The sequence below is a fragment of the Somniosus microcephalus genome, chromosome 4, assembly GCF_052327205.1.
Source record: "Somniosus microcephalus isolate GS21.2 chromosome 4, FLI_Smic_1.0, whole genome shotgun sequence".
NCBI classification, from domain to species: domain Eukaryota; kingdom Metazoa; phylum Chordata; class Chondrichthyes; order Squaliformes; family Somniosidae; genus Somniosus; species Somniosus microcephalus.
Genome location: NC_140990.1, coordinates 121,737,244 through 121,756,300, shown reverse-complemented (window position 1 = coordinate 121,756,300; position 19,057 = coordinate 121,737,244). Strand labels below are relative to the sequence as shown.

At 47.0% G+C, this 19,057-nt stretch overlaps 1 long non-coding RNA gene across 1 annotated transcript; it reads right to left on the bottom strand.

Annotated features, from left to right (window-relative positions):
* Positions 1-658: 658 nt before the first annotated feature.
* LOC147119712 (uncharacterized) lies at positions 659-16,696 on the bottom strand. The gene is made up of 3 exons (XR_015078066.1): positions 7,258-16,696; positions 3,600-3,662; positions 659-1,726 (listed from the first exon to the last, which is right to left on the bottom strand). It is a non-coding gene; the product is annotated as an uncharacterized LOC147119712 (long non-coding RNA).
* Between the last annotated feature and the right edge of the window lie 2,361 nt (positions 16,697-19,057).

The following is a 19,057-nucleotide window of genomic DNA, read 5'->3' as shown; positions in this document are numbered from 1 at the left end:
TAATCTGTCCTATTGCCATCTTGTCTCGCCTTGAATATCTCTTAATTTCTCTTTACTGCTCACAAACTTCCCTTTTGTTCTTTTATCCCCTCCCCCATTTCCCAGCCCCCAACTTGCTTTTTCGGCTGTTTCATTTCCTGCTTTTCTCTCAGTACTGAAGAAGGTTTTCGACCTGAAACGTTAACTCTGTTTCTCTCTCCAAGGTTGTTGCCTGGCCTGCTCAGTTTTCCAGCTTTTTCTGTTGTTATTAAAAAAAAAAAAAATTGACTCCAGTGCTGTTGCTGGGTAGGTTTGTATATAAACGGGCCTCATTGACAATGTAAAGGGTTTGAAGTTGGCTTTTACCCAAGCGGTCAGCAGTGAGGAAACAGATCTTTGATTTACTGCACTGAACCCCCAGATGCTTCCTGTAAATGACACTGGGTGTTCGAGCTTCACTAACGGCAGTCAGCTGGGTTGCTGCAAAATACTGTGTGGGGCAGATTAGTGGGAATATGAATGGGAAACAAAACGGGATTAAACTATTTGAACATTAAATTATTCTGCAGCGCTCTAACAAGAAATATACATTTCACATGATATAACATCTAAAGAATGATTTTCGGTAAATTCCACGCTCACAACACTACAAAATAGGACCAGAAAATAATACATTGATCCACATGCCATTTAATTAAATTATTGTTAAATAAAGATAATTCTAGATAATTCTGACGGTTAATTCAGCACTGCATGAAGTGCTGGGGAGAGATTTTAATGACTCCATGCACACACTGTAATAAGATGAGTGGGAATCACAAAGTAAATAAAACAGAGGTGGAATTGTTTTGAGCCCGCTGCACTTCCTTGAATATTCTCAGAGTTCTGTGCCTGATTTAAACTAAAGGCTCCCTTATTACTGAGTAGCAGCCGCGCTCTGTGCAGTTTAATTTGTGCTGATTTGGATTCCTGAATAAGCCCTCTCATAGCCCGGCTACCAATGGGTAGAGAAATGCTCTGTTTGTGATCTGTTTCAGCGGGAGATAAAGCATTTATTCTTGTGATATTCTGTAACATACCGCTATGTCCTGATATACATTGTGATGTTTAAATATATTACCGTGCTCAAAATAAGCAATGTATACACTGTAAATGCCATTTCCAATATGTTCACCACATGATAAACGCACAGATCATCAGGTTATGGATGTATTTCAGGTACAATCTCAGAAACCGTGTTACACTATGATCGGGGCTCAAAATGCTCCCGCGTGTCTGACAATACTCGGCTCACTAGACAGAGCCCATCCACGGACAAAGTTACCCCAGAAACAGAGGCACATGTTAGAGCTCTAACAGGATGAGGTGTCAGTATATGTTTCCCGTGTTTCACCTTATTCTGCCATGCTTCTGCCGATTGAACTGGCATTATATCTTCATGCTCCTTTAAGCTGGTTGGGACGCTGAGCTTGTAAACTGTCCAATTTACCAGAGGTGAATAAAATCCAAGCTCCGAGCACAAAGTCTAAATTGGCCATTTATTGGGCAAACTTCTGTCGGTCCATCTTGATTAAAATCCACCCAATCTTCATTAGTATTGTGAATTTAGCTCCTGGGCGAGGGAGGATTTATAGCACTAATCTCCCCACAGAACGCGATCTCAATAAGGGAGTGAAGATCTCATCGCATTGGCTCCTTCCCACACTCTCGGTATTGGGGGCAGATGTAGGTGAACTGTACAAAGTCGCTGTAAAATAGAAATAAGTTCATTAAACTGAGCATAAACCCTCCCGGGAATGTTTGCACATCGGCAGCTTGTTTGAACTGACTCCAGAGTTTAATCAAATGCCTGTGGACTGAATGAAATAAAAGGCTTTGAGTGTCCCTGGACAAACATTGCCAGCTACCAACCTCCTCTTCACCCGCTTCCTACACTTCTCTCCTCTTCCAATCTCATCCCCACTCCTCTTCACCCCTCTAAACCCCTTCTCTTCCTCCTCCGCCTTTCTTCCCTCCTTCGCTGCTCTTCTCCTCTCCACTTCCCAATTCTCCTCGGCCCTGATCCTTGTTGTTCCACTCTCCACATTTTCCTTAACCGCCTCGCCCTCACCCATCCCCCTCCCTAATCTCCACCTTTTCTCTGTTTCTCTGTCACTTCTTCTCATCTATCCTCCCCTTACCTCAGCCCTATCAATGCTGCTCCTCCTTTTCCTTGTTCATTATTCTCCCCCTCACTCTCCAATCTGATATTATACACTGCTGTTCCTTTCCTCTCCTCTCCCTCTTTCCCCGACTCCTCTCTCCTCCTCTCCTCCCATTCAGCTCTTCTTCGGCTCACCTCACCCTTTGATCTCTCAATCTGCTTCAGCTTCTCTGGCAGCCATCCACCCCCAGAATCCCACCCGCCCATCCGAGGCAGGAAGGTTGTATCACAACGTTCGAATTTTACATAGGCAGTTCCCATGATAAATGTGGACATAGTAATGCAATGTTGAAATATAGAGATAAGGACAGATTGCATGACTTTAAAATGGGTCTCAATTACGCCTATGTGCTGTTGTCCATTTTCCCCGTGGCCCTAAGACCTGCCTCATCTGTGGATTACATTTAACCCTGACTCCCTTTGTGGAACGTCAGGCTAACCTCTGTGTATATACTAGTCAATCTCCCATTATATTGCACAAAGGAAAGCAACAACAAGTTCAGTCTTCTGATTAAGCTGTCCCATACCGAGTAAACAAGCCCGACCCCATGATCCCGACTACAGTATCCATCACTAAACCCATTATAGCCGAAATATAACCACCTGTGTGTCTCTGTCTCATCACAATCTCACAGTTCATAAGGTGCCAGGTGCGGGCAGTGCTTGATTGGTGTCGCAGTGCCTGTATGGAACCCACAGATTGCTACATGTAGTCAGGTGGGATACAGTGGGGCGGACACGGGAACTGTAACATCAGCCCAGTAATCCCCACACCCTCAGAGTGTACTTGTCTGTGGACAGAGTGCTGTGACTGGGAGTCAGCCCAAGTATCTGTGAGTAGCCGTTCTGAGGTGCTTTCTGTCTGTTGGAGGGCCGGTAACTGTCTTCCCCGGAGGACAGGGAAAGGGAAGTGTAAGGCGACAACAAGAGGGGTTTCATCCTGTGAGATGTGTCTGCCTCTGCACCATTTTAAAGCACCTCCCTAAATGGACACCAAGTTCTTCATTGGAAAGTTTGAGTATCTCGGAGCCCCATGCAGCTTCCTTCAGACATCATTCACACCAAAGGTGATGTGTGCAGGAGAAAGGCTGTTTGAATCTCGGTCAACCACAGATCAGGGCGTGGTCTGCAGGGCAGATCTGTGATGTCACAATACTCAGGCACAGCGTCACGGGAGTGTCACCGCTTATGACGTCACTGCAGTACCTAGCAACCAACCTCGTGACCAACCTCCCTGAACACTGCTTATAATGGGCTGTATTGAGCTTTTCCAGACAGTGAAGAAGAGCTGGGTGCAATGGGCGTGGAGTGTGTGCGGGGGTCACTTTACCCTGGAAATCACAGCATTGTTCAGAAAGTTTTCAAATAAGGAAGCGTTATTAATTATTATTAAATGGTGACTCTTTGGTGCACACACCATGGACTGCATGTGTTCTAGGTGAGCTTGGCACGATTCATGGATCCCCTCTCCAAACGCAATCTTCAAAGAAATTATTCAGAAATTTAAATGTGAAATACCACGCTTACAGAAGAACCTTTTATCTCAATGGTGGATCACCGGAAACAGGGACATTTCCCCATCACTGGGCCCTGGGGCTGCTCAGCCTAAACGCCACTGGCACAAATATCCGGTGGGCTATTAAAAGTCTGAAACCACTGACATACGAATATAAGGAGATAAGAAATAGGAGCCTGCTCTGCCACTCAATAAGATCATGGTTGATCTTCCACCTAAAATCCACTTTCCCGCCCTTGATACCCTCAGAGCCCAAAAATCTATCGATCTCAGTCTTGAATATATTCAACAACTGAGCAGCCACGCCCCTTTAGGTTACAGAAGGTATTTCTCCTCATCTCAGTCGTAAACGGCTGAGCCATTATCCTGAAACTATGCCCCCTAGTTCGAGACTCTCCAGCCAGGGGAAACAGCCTCACAGCATTTACCCTGTCAAACCGTCTCAGAATCTTTTATATTTCAAGGAGATCACCTCTCATTCTGCTAAACTCCATGGTGTATCGGCCAATTCTACTCAATCTCTCATCATAGGACAACTCTCTCATCCCATAAATCAATCTAATGAACCTTATTTGCACCGCCTCTAAGGCAAGTATATATTTTCTTCGGTGCAGAGGCCAAAACTGCACCTGTAATCCAGGGCCTAGAAATTAGTTTCGGGCGGTGGCACAAAATGGGCTACCTGATATTCAGCCCATCGTGTAATGGGAGGTCACCCGTTTTGCGTTACCGCCCAAAACGAATTTCTAGGCCCTAGAGTACTGGGAGCATTTATAGGCCTTTGAGTCCTCACAGCTTACTTTCGCACATTTAGCTTTATATCGTTAGCAAACTTGTATATATTGCACTCGGTCCCTTCATCTGAGTCATTAATATATATTGTAAATAGCTGAGGCCTCAGCACTGATCCTTGTGGCACCCCACTATTAACAGCCCACCAATCTGAAAATGAACCGTTTATTCCTACTCTCTGTTTTCTGTCCTTTAATCAGTCTTCTATCCATGCTAATATATTACCCACAACCCCAAGTGCCCTTATCTTGTGCAACAACCTTTGTGTGAAACCTTATCAGATGCCTTTTGGAAATCGAAATATGCTAAATCCATTGGTTCCCCTTTATCCACCCTACTAGCAACATCCTCAAAAAACGCTAATAGATTTTCAAACACGATTTCACTTTCATAAATGCATGTTGACTCTGCCTAATCATGTTATGGTTTTCTGAGTGCCCAGATACCACTTCCTTAATAATGGATTGCAGTATTATCCCGACGACCGATGCCAGGCTATGTGGCCTGTAGTTCCCTATTTTCACTCTCCCTCCTTTTTTCAATATCGGTGTTACATTTGCACAACGGCCCGAGTCGAATTTCTAGGCCAAAATATTTGCTGAACTTCGCTGGCATTTCCATCTTCACCATTACAATTTCTACTGTCTCAGCCTCCACGTTTACATTCGCTACTCTCTTTCTTTTTACATACTTGTTGAAGCTCTTACAATCTGTTATTATACTATTTGAGACTTTGCTCCATATTCGATTTTCTCCCTCTTTATAATTTTTTGGTCATCTTTTGATGATGTATAAAACTCTCCCAAGCCTCAGGCCTACTACTCTTCTGAGCAATATTAACAGCCACTTCTTTTAACGCACGACTATCCTGAACCTCTTTAGTTAGCCACGGATGGATCATTTTTCCCGTGGAGTTTTTATTTCTCAATGGAATGTGTATTCGTTGAGAATTATGAAATATTTCTTTAAATCTTCGCCATTGATCATCTACCATTATAATTTTTAACGTAATTTTCCACTCTATTTTAGCGAACATGCACCTATGTAATTGGCTTTATTTAAGTTTATGTTTCTAGTTTCGCACTTAAGTACATCACTTTCAAACTCCATGTATAATCCTATAATATCGTGATTGCTCTTCCCCAGAGGATCCCTTACTATGAGACTACTGATTACCACTCTCTCATGACACACTACAATATCTGAAATAACCTCTTCCTTGGTTGGTTGGATGATGTATTGTTCTAGGAAACAGCCGCAAATGGATTCCATCCTTGGGGGCCTATGAATTATTCCTACCAGTGTTTTCTGCCCCTTGTTATTTCTGATGGCCACCCATACTGGTTCTAATTCTGGATCTTCTGAGCTAAGAGCCTTCCTCGCTATAGTCCTTATGTCATCCTTTATTAACAGTGCAGCCCGCCCTCTTTTTCAATTCTGCCCATTTATTCAAAATAATAAATACGCTGGAATATTTAGATCCCTCCTTGGTCACCTTGCAACCACATCTATGTAATGGATATTAGATCAAACGCATTTATTTCTATTTCTGCCATGACTGCCTCTATCTTGTTGCGAATGCTTCATGCATTCAGATAAAGAGCCTTAATTTTAAATTTTCCCCTGACATGAACCCTCAACCCCTCTTTAGATTAAAGCTCTTTTTACAGCACTAGTTACTTGATTCACCAGGACAATAGTCCCAGTCCAATTTATGTGGAGCCACTTCCAACGGAACAGCTCCCTCTTTCCCGGTAATGGTACTAGTGCTCCATGAATCAAAACAACTGATTCACACACCACTCTTTGAGCCACGCATTCAAGTTTCTAATGTGATTGACCCTGTGCCAATTTGCGAGTGGCTCAGGTATTAATCCAGAGATTACTACCATTGAGGATCTGCTGATTAATTTGGACCTCAGCTCGTCAAACTCGCTCAGCTGAAACTCATTTCCAGTTCTAACTATGTACTTGGTTCCTACGTGAGCCACGACTACTGGATCCTCCCCCTCATGCTCCAAGTTATTTCCTAGCTGTGAGGGAATATCCTTAACCTTGGCACCGGGCAGGCAACACAGCCTTCGGGACAGTGAGATATTTATCCCTCTGACTATATTAACACCTACCACTACCTTTATGTTCCCCCCACTTGAATGTTTTCCTATATCATGGTGCCGTGATCAAATTATCCATTCCATCGGCTTTCTTTGTTCTCAGCCACACAGGTAGGAAGTACCTGTTATCCGTTGACAAGGTCCAAGGCCGAGGCACCTACATCACTACATCCTGTGTAAACACACCTGCCTGACTCGCAGTCACATCCTCCTGTTCCTGACCACTGACCAAACCTAAACAACTGCCTAACCTAGGTGGGTGTCACTGTCTCCTGGATCAATGTGTCTAGGCAACTCCCACTCGCTGATGCATCGTAATGTTTGCAGCTCAGACTACATCTCAACAACTCTGAGCCAAACATTCCCCGAGTTGCAGACACTTACTGCAGATGTGGTTTCCCGGGATCTCATTGGTCTCCTCCAATTCCCACAGGCTGTAGTTGCGACATACCACCTGCTTTGCCATCCCAATCTAACCTTGTTTTAGAGATTTAATTATTTAAGCTTTTTACTCAGTCGATGTTTTAGTTGTATTAACTAATTAGTTTATCTAATTTCAGTTATTGATTTAATAAAGTTATAGTTATAGTTTCCCAGGTCTTAGTTTAAACACACTGCCCGAGATTATAAAGCAAAAAAACGGTAATACTCACCATCCAAGCACCTGGCTGCATCCTGTGAAGTCACTTCTTTTCTCTCTGCCGCTCTCGGTCGCTGCCCCGCTCTCACTGTGCTGGCATTTTGAGTCTTTTAAAACCTTCCTCCCTGGCTGCAGGTTGGTCCCTGGCTATTTCCCCTGAGGTTTCCCTGGGGGCGCTGGGGTCTGAGTGGCCCGTCCGCCCGTGGGCTGTCAACTGTCAGAGCGACCTTCCCCGCGCTGCCCCCTTTGGGTAAACACATGAAACTCGAGCCTGGCGGTCGGGAGCTTCATAAACCCGCCCCAGGCCCCATCAGAGGACTCAGCAGGGCTAAAAACCAGCAGGAATCCAGCGGGACTGATCTGCGCAGACTCCCCGCCTCTACCGTTCCTGTTAGTCGCTGAATCCGGGCAGTGAAAGATGAAAACAGAGATGAGGGGATTGGGCAGAACACCAGACCAACACGTTGTGATGGTGCAAAGTCTTCTCATCGTTTAATGAGCTTAACAATTACAGTAAAGGGATATTTCACCGCATTCTTCAACTCCTCTCTGAATTTAGTCTGGGTCACGGCATAGATACATGTGTTGGTGCAGCAACTCAGGAGCTGAAGCATAAATCCCAGTTCCTGTACATATTGAGGTAAATATAGAAACATAAAGTCTAACAGATACAACCGGTAACCCACAGAATAAAGCAGAAACACAGCCCATAAGAGGATAAAATTCCCGGATATAACAAACAGTAAAATTAAGGATTTCCTTCGCTTCTCCATCTCTGGGTCACTGGGACTCTCCCCACTGCTGTGGGCCCGGAGTCTCCTGCGGACTCTGCTCGACAGTAAAACGTGTCTGACGGTTAAAGCATTGAGCAGCAGAATCAAAACAAATGGAACCAATGGCGTTAAAATATAATGAAGAGTTTCAACTCCTGCCCATACTGGAGATTCGGCAACTTCCCATCGTACAAAACAAAACCAGGGATTATTCGAAGCCCAATATGATCCTCCATACATAAAGTACCAGAAAATGTTCTTTACACAGAACAGCACACTCACTGTTCCTAGAACCATAGTCGCCATTTTCTCAGTACAATATTTTATTTTCAGCTTCTGGCAACAAATGGCCACAAATCGATCAAAGGTGAAAGTGACTGTGAACCAGACAGAACAGTCTGTGACTGCATACAGCAGAACAGCGTGGATATTACACACTTTAATCTTCCACATGAACTCAAAAGTGGTCGAATAAAGAATAGGAATCTGCCTGAATGTGAGATCAGTGATAGCCACTAGTAGATCCGCCACTGCCATGGACACCAGGTAATGGGTGACACATTTGGAGAGACCACACCTTCCCCGAGACAGGATCACAATCGTCACTAAGTTCACTGTAAGGAAGAGAAAAACAGGAACTTATACTTCAGGCTGAGAGCAAATTCAGGGTGAAATGTGCAGCGTTATTATAGGATCCAGGGACAGAATCTAATAACTTTACCAGTGACAGAATTTATATTTATTACACCACCCCACCCAGTGTTGGTCTCATCCGCAAGTGAAAGCATCTTTTCTATGTGTACCCTATCAAACCCTTTCATAATATTGAAGAACTTCATAATCTTGAAGAATTTGCATTTATATAGCGTGTTCCGTGACCACAGGAGGTCCCAAAAGGCTTTGGAACATAAGAACAGCAGTAGACCATTCAGCCCCTCCAGTCTGTTCCGCCATTATGCCTGATCTGTATGTGAGCTTCATCCACCCGCCTTGCCTCCACACCCTTTTATACCCTTGGCTAGCAAACACCTAAAGATTTCAGATGTAAAAGGATTAACTGAGCTACCATTTTGTGGGAGTTCTACAATTATAACACTCTTTGCCTGAAGAAGTGTTTCCCAACATTTCTTCTGAATGCTCTGCCCCTGATTTTAATCACCTTGTCCTGGACTCCCCCAACAGTTGATTTATTTTCTATATCTACCCTGTCAATTCCTTTCAACATCCTAAAATCCTCAACCAAATCACCCGTAACCTAGGAATACAAGCCTTGTTCATGTACTCTCTTGTAATAATCTAACCCTTGGAGCCCTGGTAACATTCTGTTCCAAGGCAAATATATCCTTTCTAGATGCGGTGCCCAGAACTGCACACAGTACTCCAGATGTGGTCTAACCAGGGCTTTGTATAGCTGTAGCAAAACTTCCTCCCCTCTATATTCTAGACCTCGCATTATAAAGGATAACATTCCATTAGCCCTTTCTATTATTTTGTGTACCTAACTAGAACATTTTAGGGATCTGTGTACATGGACCCATAAATGCCTTTGGACCTCAACTGTTCCTAATTTTCACCATTAAAATAATACTCCGATCTATAGTATTTGGTCCAAAATGGATGACCTCACACCTGGCTGCATTGAAATGCATCTGACACAGTTTTGTGCACTCACGTAATCTATCAACGTCACTTTGTAATTCTGTGCTCCTGCCCACACAACTTACTATACGACCAATCTTTGTGTCATCAGAAATCTTGGCTGTCTATTGTGTATTCTAATTCATTGATAAATAGAATGAATAGTTGCAGCCCCAGCACAGATACTTGTAAGAAACTGATAGTCACTTCCTTGCAATCCAAGTACATACACATTTTTTCTGTTCACTGTCTGCTATAGTCTAACCTTATTGAATGCCTTTGAAGTCCATATAAACTACATCCATAGACATTCCCTGTCTACTCCCTTGGTTACTTCATCCAAAAGTTCAATTACATTTGATAGTCCTGACCTACCGTTAACAAATTCATGTTGGCTCTCTCTCATCACAGCTAATGCAGCAAAGCCCTTGAACTGTAACGTAGTAAGAGGCAGTATCATTATTAGAGGAGGCAGGGTAGGGTTTCGACAACTGAATATTGACTTGGTAAACATAAAAAAAGTAAGTGCGAGCGGGATGTCAGAGGACCGAGTCAGCAGCTGAGAGGGAGCAGAGTCCCATTGCCAGTTTGGGAAATAGTTGGTGAAATGGGCCAGTGGATGGGGCGTGTGGGTATTGGGTCAGGACTGAATGAACCAGTGGATGGGATGTGTGTGATTTGGGTCAGGACTGAATGAACCAGTGGATGGAACGTATGGGTGTTGGGTCAGGACTGAATGAACCAGTGGATGGGACGTGTGGGTGTTTGGTCAGGACTAAATGATCCACTGGATGGGATGTGTGGGTGTTGGGTCAGTACTGAATGATCCAGTGGATGGGACGTGTGGGTGTTGGGTCAGGACTGAATGAAGCAGTGAATGGGATGTGTGGGTGCTGGGTCAGGACTGAATGAACCTGTAGATGGGACGTGTTGGTGTGGGGTCAGCAATGAATGAACCAGTGGATGGAACATGTGATTGACATGTCAGGGGCTGAATGAACCAGTGCATGGGATGTGTGGGTGTTGGGTCAGGGACTGAATGAACCAGGGGATGGGCCGTATGGGTGTAGGGTCCAGACTCAATGAACCAGTGGATGGGACGTGTGGGTGTTGGGCCAGGACTGAATAAACCACTGGATGGGACTTGTGGGTGTTGGGTCAGGACTGAATGAACCAGTGGATGGGACGTGTGGGTGTTGGGTCAGGACTAACTGATTCACTGGATGGGACGTGTGGGTGTTGGGTCAGTACTGAATGATCCAGTGGATGGGACGTGTAGGTGTTGGGTCAGCACTGAATGAACCAGTGAATGGGACGTGTGGTTGCTGGGTCAGGACTGAATGAACCACTGGATGGGACTTGTGGGTGTTGGGTCAGGACTGAATGAACCAGTGAATGGGACGTGTGGGTGCTGGGTCAGGACTGAATGACCCAGTGGATGGGACGTGTGAGTGTTGGGGCAGGACTGAATGAACCAGTGAAAGGGACGTGTGGGTGCTGGGTCATGATTGAATGAACCAGTGGATGGGACTTGTGGGTGTTGGGTCAGAGCTGAATGATCCAGTGGATGGGACGTGCGGGTGTTGGGTCAGGACTGAATGAATCAGTGAATAGGGTGTGTGGGTGCTGGGTCAGAACTGAATGAACCAGTGGATGGGACGTGTGGGTATTGGGTCAGGACTGAATGAACCAGTGGATGGGACTAGTGGATGTTGGGTCAGGACTGAATGAACCAGTGAATGGGACGTGTGGGTTTTGGGTCAGGACTGAATGATTAAGTGGATGGGACGTGTTGGTGTTGGGTCATGACTGAAAGAACCAGTGGATGGGACTTGTGGGTGTTTGGTCAGGACTGAATGAACCAGTGGATGGGACGTGTGGGTGTTTTGGGTCGGGACTGAATGAACCAGTGGATGGGACGTGTTGGTGTAGGTTCATGACTGAATAAATCAATGGATGGGACGTTTGGTTGTTGGGTCAGGGACTCAATGAACCAATGGATGGGACGTGTGGATGTTGGGTCCAGACTGAATGATCCAGTGGATGGGACGTGTGGGTGTTGGGTCAGGACTGAATGAACCAGTGAATGGGACGTGTGGGTGCTGGGTCAGGATTGAATGAACCAGTGGATGGAACATGTGGGTTTTGGGTCAGAACTGAATGAACCAGTGGATGGGATGTGGGGGTGTTGGGTCAGGACTGAATGAACCAGTGGATGGGACGTGTGGGTGCTGGGTCAGGGCTGAATGAACCAGTGAATGGGACGTGTGGGTGCTGGGTCAGGACTGAATGAACCAGTGGATGGGACTTGTGACTGTTGGGTCAGAGCTGAATGATCCAGTGGATGGGACGTGTCGGTGTTGGGTCAGGACTGAATGAATCAGTGAATGGTGTGTGTGGGTGATGGGTCAGAACTGAATGAACCACTGGATGGGACGTGTGGGTGTTGGGTCAGGACTGAATGAACCAGTGGATGTGAAGTATGGGTGTTGGGTCAGGAATGAATGTACCAGTGGATGGGACGTGTGGGTGTTGGGTCAGGACTGAATGAACCAGTGGATGGGACTTGTGGGTGTTGGGTCAGGACTGAATTATCCAGTGGATGGGATGTGTGGGTGTAGGGCCAGGGACTGAATGAACCAGTGGATAGGACGTGTGGGTGTTGGGTCAGGACTGAATGAACCAGTGAATGGGACGTGTGGGTGTTGGGTCAGGACTGAATGAACCAGTGGATGGGACATGAGCGTTTTGGGTCTGGACTGAATGAACCAGTGGATGGGACGTGTTGGTGTAGGTTCATGACTGAATAAATCAATGGATGGGACGTTAGGTTGTTGGGTTAGGGACTGAATGAACCAGTGGATGGGACGTGTGGATGTTGGGTCGAGACTGAATTAACCAGTGGATGTAATGTGTGGGTATTGGGTCAGGACTGAATGGACCAATGGATGGGACGTGAGGGTGCTGGGTCAGGACTGAATGAACCTGTAGATGGGCCGTGTTGGTTTGGGGTCAGCAATGAATGAACCAGTGGTTGGAACATGTGATTGACATGTCAGGGACTGAATGAAACAGTGGATGGGATGTGTGGGTGTTGGGTCAGGGACTGAATGAACCAGGGGATGGGCCGTATGGGTGTAGGGTCCAGACTCGATGAACCAGTGGATGGGACGTGTGGGTGTTGGGTCAGGACTGAATAAACCAGTGGATGTGAAGTATGGGTGTTGGGTCAGGACTGAATGAACCAGTGGATGGGACGTGTGGGTGTTGGGTCAGGACTAAATGATTTACTGGATGGGGCGTGTGGGAGTTGGGTCAGTACTGAATGATCCAGTGGATGGGACGTGTAGGTGTTGGGTCAGCACTGAATGAACCAGTGAATGGGACGTGTGGGTGCTGGGTCAGGACTGAATGACCCAGTGGATGGGACGTGTGAGTGTTGGGTCAGGACTGAATGAACCAGCGGATGGGACTTGTGGGTGTTGGGTCAGAGCTGAATGATCCAGTGGATGGGACGTGCGGGTGTTGGGTCAGGACTGAATGAATCAGTGAATAGGGTGTGTGGATGCTGGGTCAGAACTGATTGAACCAGTGGATGGGACGTGTGGGTGTTGGGTCAGGACTGAATGAACCAGTGGATGGGACTTGTGGATGTTGGGTCAGGACTGAATGAACCAGTGAATGGGACGTGTGGGTTTTGGGTCAGGACTGAATGATTAAGTGGATGGGACGTGTGGGTGTTGGGTCAGGGACTGAATGAACCAGTGGAAGGGACGTGTTGGTGTTAGGTCATGACTGAATGAAGCAGTGGATGGGACTTGTGGGTGTTTGGTCAGGACTGAATGAACCAGTGGATGGGACGTATGGGTGTTTTGGGTCGGGACTGAATGAACCAGTGGATGGGACGTGTTGGTGTAGGTTCATGACTTAATAAATCAATGGATGGGACGTTGGTTGTTGGGTCAGGGACTCAATGAACCAATGGATGGGACGTGTGGATGTTGGGTCCAGACTGAATGAACCAGTGGATGTAACGTGTGGGTGTTGGGTCAGGACTAAATGGACCAATGGATGGGACGTGTGGGTGTTGGGTCAGGACTGAATGACCTGTAGATGGGACGTGTTGGTGTTGGGTCAGCAATGAATGAACCACTGGATGGAACATGTGATTGACGAGTCAGTGACTGAATGAACCAGTGGATGGGATGTGTGGGTGTAGGGTCCAGACTGAATGGACCAGTGGATGGGACATGTGGGTGTTGGGTCAGGGATTGAATGAACCAGTAGATGGGACGTGTTGGTGTTGGGTATGGTACTGAATGAACCAGGGGATGGGACGTGTTGGTTTTGGGTAAGGGACTGAATGAACCAGGGGATGAGACTTGTGAGTGTTGGGTCAGAGCTGAATGATCCAGTGGATGGGATGTGTGGGTGTTGGGTTAGGACAGAATGAATCAGTGAATGGAGTGTGTGGGTGCTGGGCCAGGACTGAATGAACCAGTGGATGGGACATGTGGGTGCTGGGTCAGGACTGAATGAACCAGTGGATGGGACTTGTGAGTGTTGGGTCAGAGCTGAATAATCCAGTGGATGGGACGTGTGGGTGTTGGGTCAGGACTGAATGAAGCAGTGAATGGGGTGTGTGGGTGCTGGGTCAGAAGTGAATGAACCAGTGGATGGGACGTGTGGGTGTTGGGTCAGGACTGAATGATCCAGTGGATGGCACGTGCGGGTGTTGGGTCAGGACTGAATGAACCAGTGGATGTGAAGTATGGGTGTTGGGTCAGGACTGAATGAGCCAGTGGATGGGACGTGTGTGTTTTGGGTCTGGACTGAATGAACCAGTGGATGGGACGTGTGGGTGTTGGGTCAGGACTGAATGGACCAATGGATGGGATGTGTTGGTGATGATCAGCAATGAATGAGCCACTGGATGGAACATGTGATTGACGAGTCAGTGACTGAATGAATCAATGGATGGGATGTGTGGGTGTAGGGTCCAGACTGAATGAACCGGTGGATGGGACATGTGGGTGTAGGGTCAGTGACTGAATGAACCAGGGGATGGGGTGTGTGGGTGTTGGGTCCAGACTGAATGAACCAGTGGATGGGACATGTGGGTGTTGGGTCAGTGACTGAATGAACCAGGGGATGGGACGTGTGGGTGTTGGGTCAGGACTGAATGAACCAGGGGATGGGATGTGTGGGTGTAGGGTCCAGACTGAATGAACCAGTGGATGGGACGTGTGGGTGTTGGGTCAGTGACTGAATGAACCAGGGGATGGGGTGTGTGGGTGTTGGGTCAGTGACTGAATGAACCAGGGGATGGGATGTGTGGGTGTAGGGTCCAGACTGAATGAACCAGGGGATGGGACGTGTGGGTGTTGGGTCAGGACTGAATGAACCAGGGGATGGGGTGCGTGGGTGTAGGGTCCAGACTGAATGAACCAGTGGATGGGACGTGTGGGTGTTGGGTCAGTGACTGAATGAACCAGGGGATGGGGTGTGTGGGTGTTGGGTCAGTGACTGAATGAACCAGGGGATGGGGTGTGTGGGTGTAGGGTCCAGAATGAATGAACCAGTGGATGGGATGTGTGGGTGTTGGGTAAGGGACTGAATGAACCAGGGGATGGGCTGTGTTGGTGTTGGGTAAGTGACTGAATGAACCAGGGGATGGGACGGGTTGGTGTTGGGTCAGTGACTGAATGAACCAAGGGATAGGGACGTGTTGGTGTTGGGTAAGGGACTGAATGGACCAGGGGTTGGGACGTGTGTGTGTTGGGTCAGGCATGAATGAACCAGTGGATGGGATGTGTGGTTGTTGGGTCAGTGACTGAATGAACCAGGGGATGGGGTGTGTGGGTGTAGGGACCAGAATGAATGAACCAGTGGATGGGACGTGTGGGTGTTGGGTCAGGGATTGAATGAACCAGTGGATGGGACGTGTTGGTGTTGGTTCAGGACTGAATGAACCAATGGATGGGATGTGTGGGTGTAGGGTCAGCAATGAATGAACCAGTGGATGGGACATGTTGGTGTTGGGTCAGGGACTGAATGAACCAGTGGATGGGACGTGTGGTTGTTGGATCCGGATGAATGGACCAATGGATGGGACATAGAGTCATAGAGTTTTACAGCACAGAAAGAGGCCCTTCGGCCCATCGTGTCTGCGCCGCCCATCCATCCCTGTCCAGTCTAATCCCACTTTCCAGCATTTGGTCCATAGCCTTGTATGCAATGGCATTTCAAGTGCTCATCCAAATGCTTCTTGAATGTTGTGAGGGTTCCTGCCTGCACCACCCTTTCAGGCATTGAGTTCCACATTCCAACCACCCTCTGGGTGAAAAAGTTCCTCCTCAAATCCCCTCTAAATCTCCTGCCCCTTACCCTGAATCTATGCCCCCTTGTTATTGACCCCCCCACTAAGGGGAAAAGTTCCTCTTTATCTACCCTATCTATGCCCCTCATTATTTTGTACACCTCAATCAGGTCCCCCCTCAGCCTTCTCTGCTCCAAGGAAAACAACTCCAGCCTGTCCAGCCTCTCTTCATAGCTGAGGCGCTCCATCCCAGGTAACATCCTGGTGAATCTTCTCTGCACCCTCTCCAAAGCAATCACATCCTTCCTATAGTGAGGCGACCAGAACTGCACACAGTACTCCAGCTGTGGCCTCACCAGCGTTTTGTACAGCTCCATCATAACCTCCCTGCTCTTATATTCTATGCCTCGGCTAATGAAGGCAAGTATCCCATATGCCTTTTTAACCACCTTATCTACCTGCTCCGCTGCCTTCAGGGATCTATGTATATGTACACCAAGGTCCCTCTGACCCTCTGTACTTCCTAGGGTCCTACCACTCATTGTGTATTCCCTTGCCTTATTTGTCCGTCCAAAATGCATCACCTCGCACTTTTCAGGGTTAAATTCCATTTGCCACTTTTCCGCCCATCTGACCAACCCGTTTATATCGTCCTGTAGCCGGAGGCTTTCCTCCTCGCAATTTACCACCCCACCAATTTTCGTGTCATCTGCGAACTTACTGATCATACCTTTTACATTTTCATCCAAATCATTTATGTAGATCACAAACAATAAGGGACCCAGCACCGATCCCTGAGGTACCCCACTGGACACAGGCTTCCAGTCACAAAAGCAACCTTCGACCATCACCCTCTGCCTCCTGCCACTCAGCCAGTTTAGGATCCAACGCGCCAAGGCACCCTGGATCCCATGGGCTCTTACCTTCTTGACCAGTCTCCTATGCGGGACTTTGTCAAAAGCTTTACTGAAGTCCATGTAGACCACATCCACAGCATTTCCCTCATCCACCCCACTAGTCACCCCCTCGAAAAATTCGATCAGATTTGTTAGACATGATTTACCCTTGACAAAGCCATGCTGACTATCCCCGATTAATCCTTGCCTCTCCAAGTGGAGATTAATTTTGTCCCTCAGAATTTTTTCCAATAATTTCCCCACCACAGATGTTAGACTCACTGGCCTGTAATTCCCTGGTTTATCCCTGCTACCTTTCTTGAATAATGGTACTACGTTAGCTGTTCTCCAGTCCTCTGGTACATCCCCTGTGGCCAGAGAGGTTCTGAAAATTAGTGTCAGAGCCCCTGCAATCTCCTCCCTTGCCTCCCACAGCAGCCTGGGATACATCTCGTCCGGGCCTGGGGATTTATCCACTTTTTGGCCCGCTAAAACCGCTAGCACCTCCTCCCTCTCGATGCTAATATGTTCAAGTATGTCACAGTCCCCTTGCCCGATTTCTATGTCTGCATCGTCTTTCTCCATAGTGAACACAGATGCAAAAAATTCATTTAAAACCCCGCCTACATCCTCTGGCTCTACACACAGATTGCCACTTTGGTCCCTAATGGGCCCTACCCTTTCCCTGGTTATCCTCTTGCCCTTAATATACTTATAAAACATCTTAGGGTTTTCCTTTATTTTGCTCGCCAGTGTTATTTCATGGCCCCTCCTCGCCCTCCTAATTTCTTTTTTAAATATGCCCCTGCACTTTTTATACTCCTCTAGGGCTTCTTCTGTCTTTAGTCTTTTGTAACTGCCAAAAGCCCCCCTCTTATTTCTAATGCATTTCTGTATATCCCTTGTCATCCAAGGTTCCCTTTGCTTGTTGGTCCCACCCTTGACCTTTACAGGAACATGTTGGCGTTGTACTCTCTCTATTTCCCTTCTGAAAGTCTCCCACTGTTTTGATGTGGATTTTCCTATAAGCAGCTGCTCCCAGTCCACATTGGCCAGATCCTGCCTTATCATATTAAAATCGGCCTTCCCCCAATTTAGAACCCTTATTTCCGGGCCGTCTTTGTCTTTTTCCATGACCACCTTAAATCTCACCGAATTATGGTCACTGTCGCCAAAATGCTCTCCTACTGACACTTCCACCACTTGCCCGGCTACATTCCCCAGAATTAGGTCCAGTACCGCCCCCTCTCTTGTAGGACTTTCGACATGTTGGCTCAAAAAGCTCTCCTGGATGCACTTTAAGAATTCTGCACCCTCTAAGCCTTTCACACTCTGACTGTCCCAATTTATATTGGGGAAGTTGAAATCCCCCACTATTATTACCCTATTATTTTCGCACTTCTCGGAGATTTGCCTACATATCTGTTCCTCTATCTCCCCCTGACTGTTTGGAGGCCTATAGTACACTCCCAGCAAAGTGCTTGCCCCCTTTTTGTTTTTAAGTTCTACCCATATGGCCTCATTAGAGGAACCCGCTAATATATCATCCCTCCTTACAGCAGTAATTGACTCCTTAATTAATATTGCAACACCCCCTCCCCTTTTACACCCCCCTCTGTCTCGCCTGAAGATTCTATACCCCGGAATATTGAGCTGCCAGTCCTGACCCTCCCTCAACCATGTCTCCGTGATAGCAACAATATCGTACTCCCATGTGTTCAACAACAACTTCAGTTCATCCACCTTATTTGCAAGACTCCTTGCATTAAAATAAATGCCTTCCAGCCCTGCCATATTCTCTTTTGCCTTCACATATTTGCTCTGCCTTCCCAGCTGACTTGTTTTTCCCTCTGTATTTGGCCGTAAATCACCCCCTACTATAGCTCCACTCTGTACCCCAACCCCCTGCCAAGTTAGTTTAAACCCTCCCCAGCAGTGCTAGCAAACCTCCCCGCAAGGATATTGGTTCCCCCCTGGTTCAGGTGTAAACCGTCCGACTTGTACAAGTCCCACCTTTCCCAGAAGCAGACCCAGTGATCCAGGAAACTAAAGCCCTCCCCCTTGCACCATCCCTTTAGCCACGCATTCATCTGTTCTATCTTCCTATTCCTATACTTACTAGCACGTGGCACCGGGAGTAATCCAGAGATTACAACCTTTGAGGTCCTGCTCCTTAATCCTTCACCT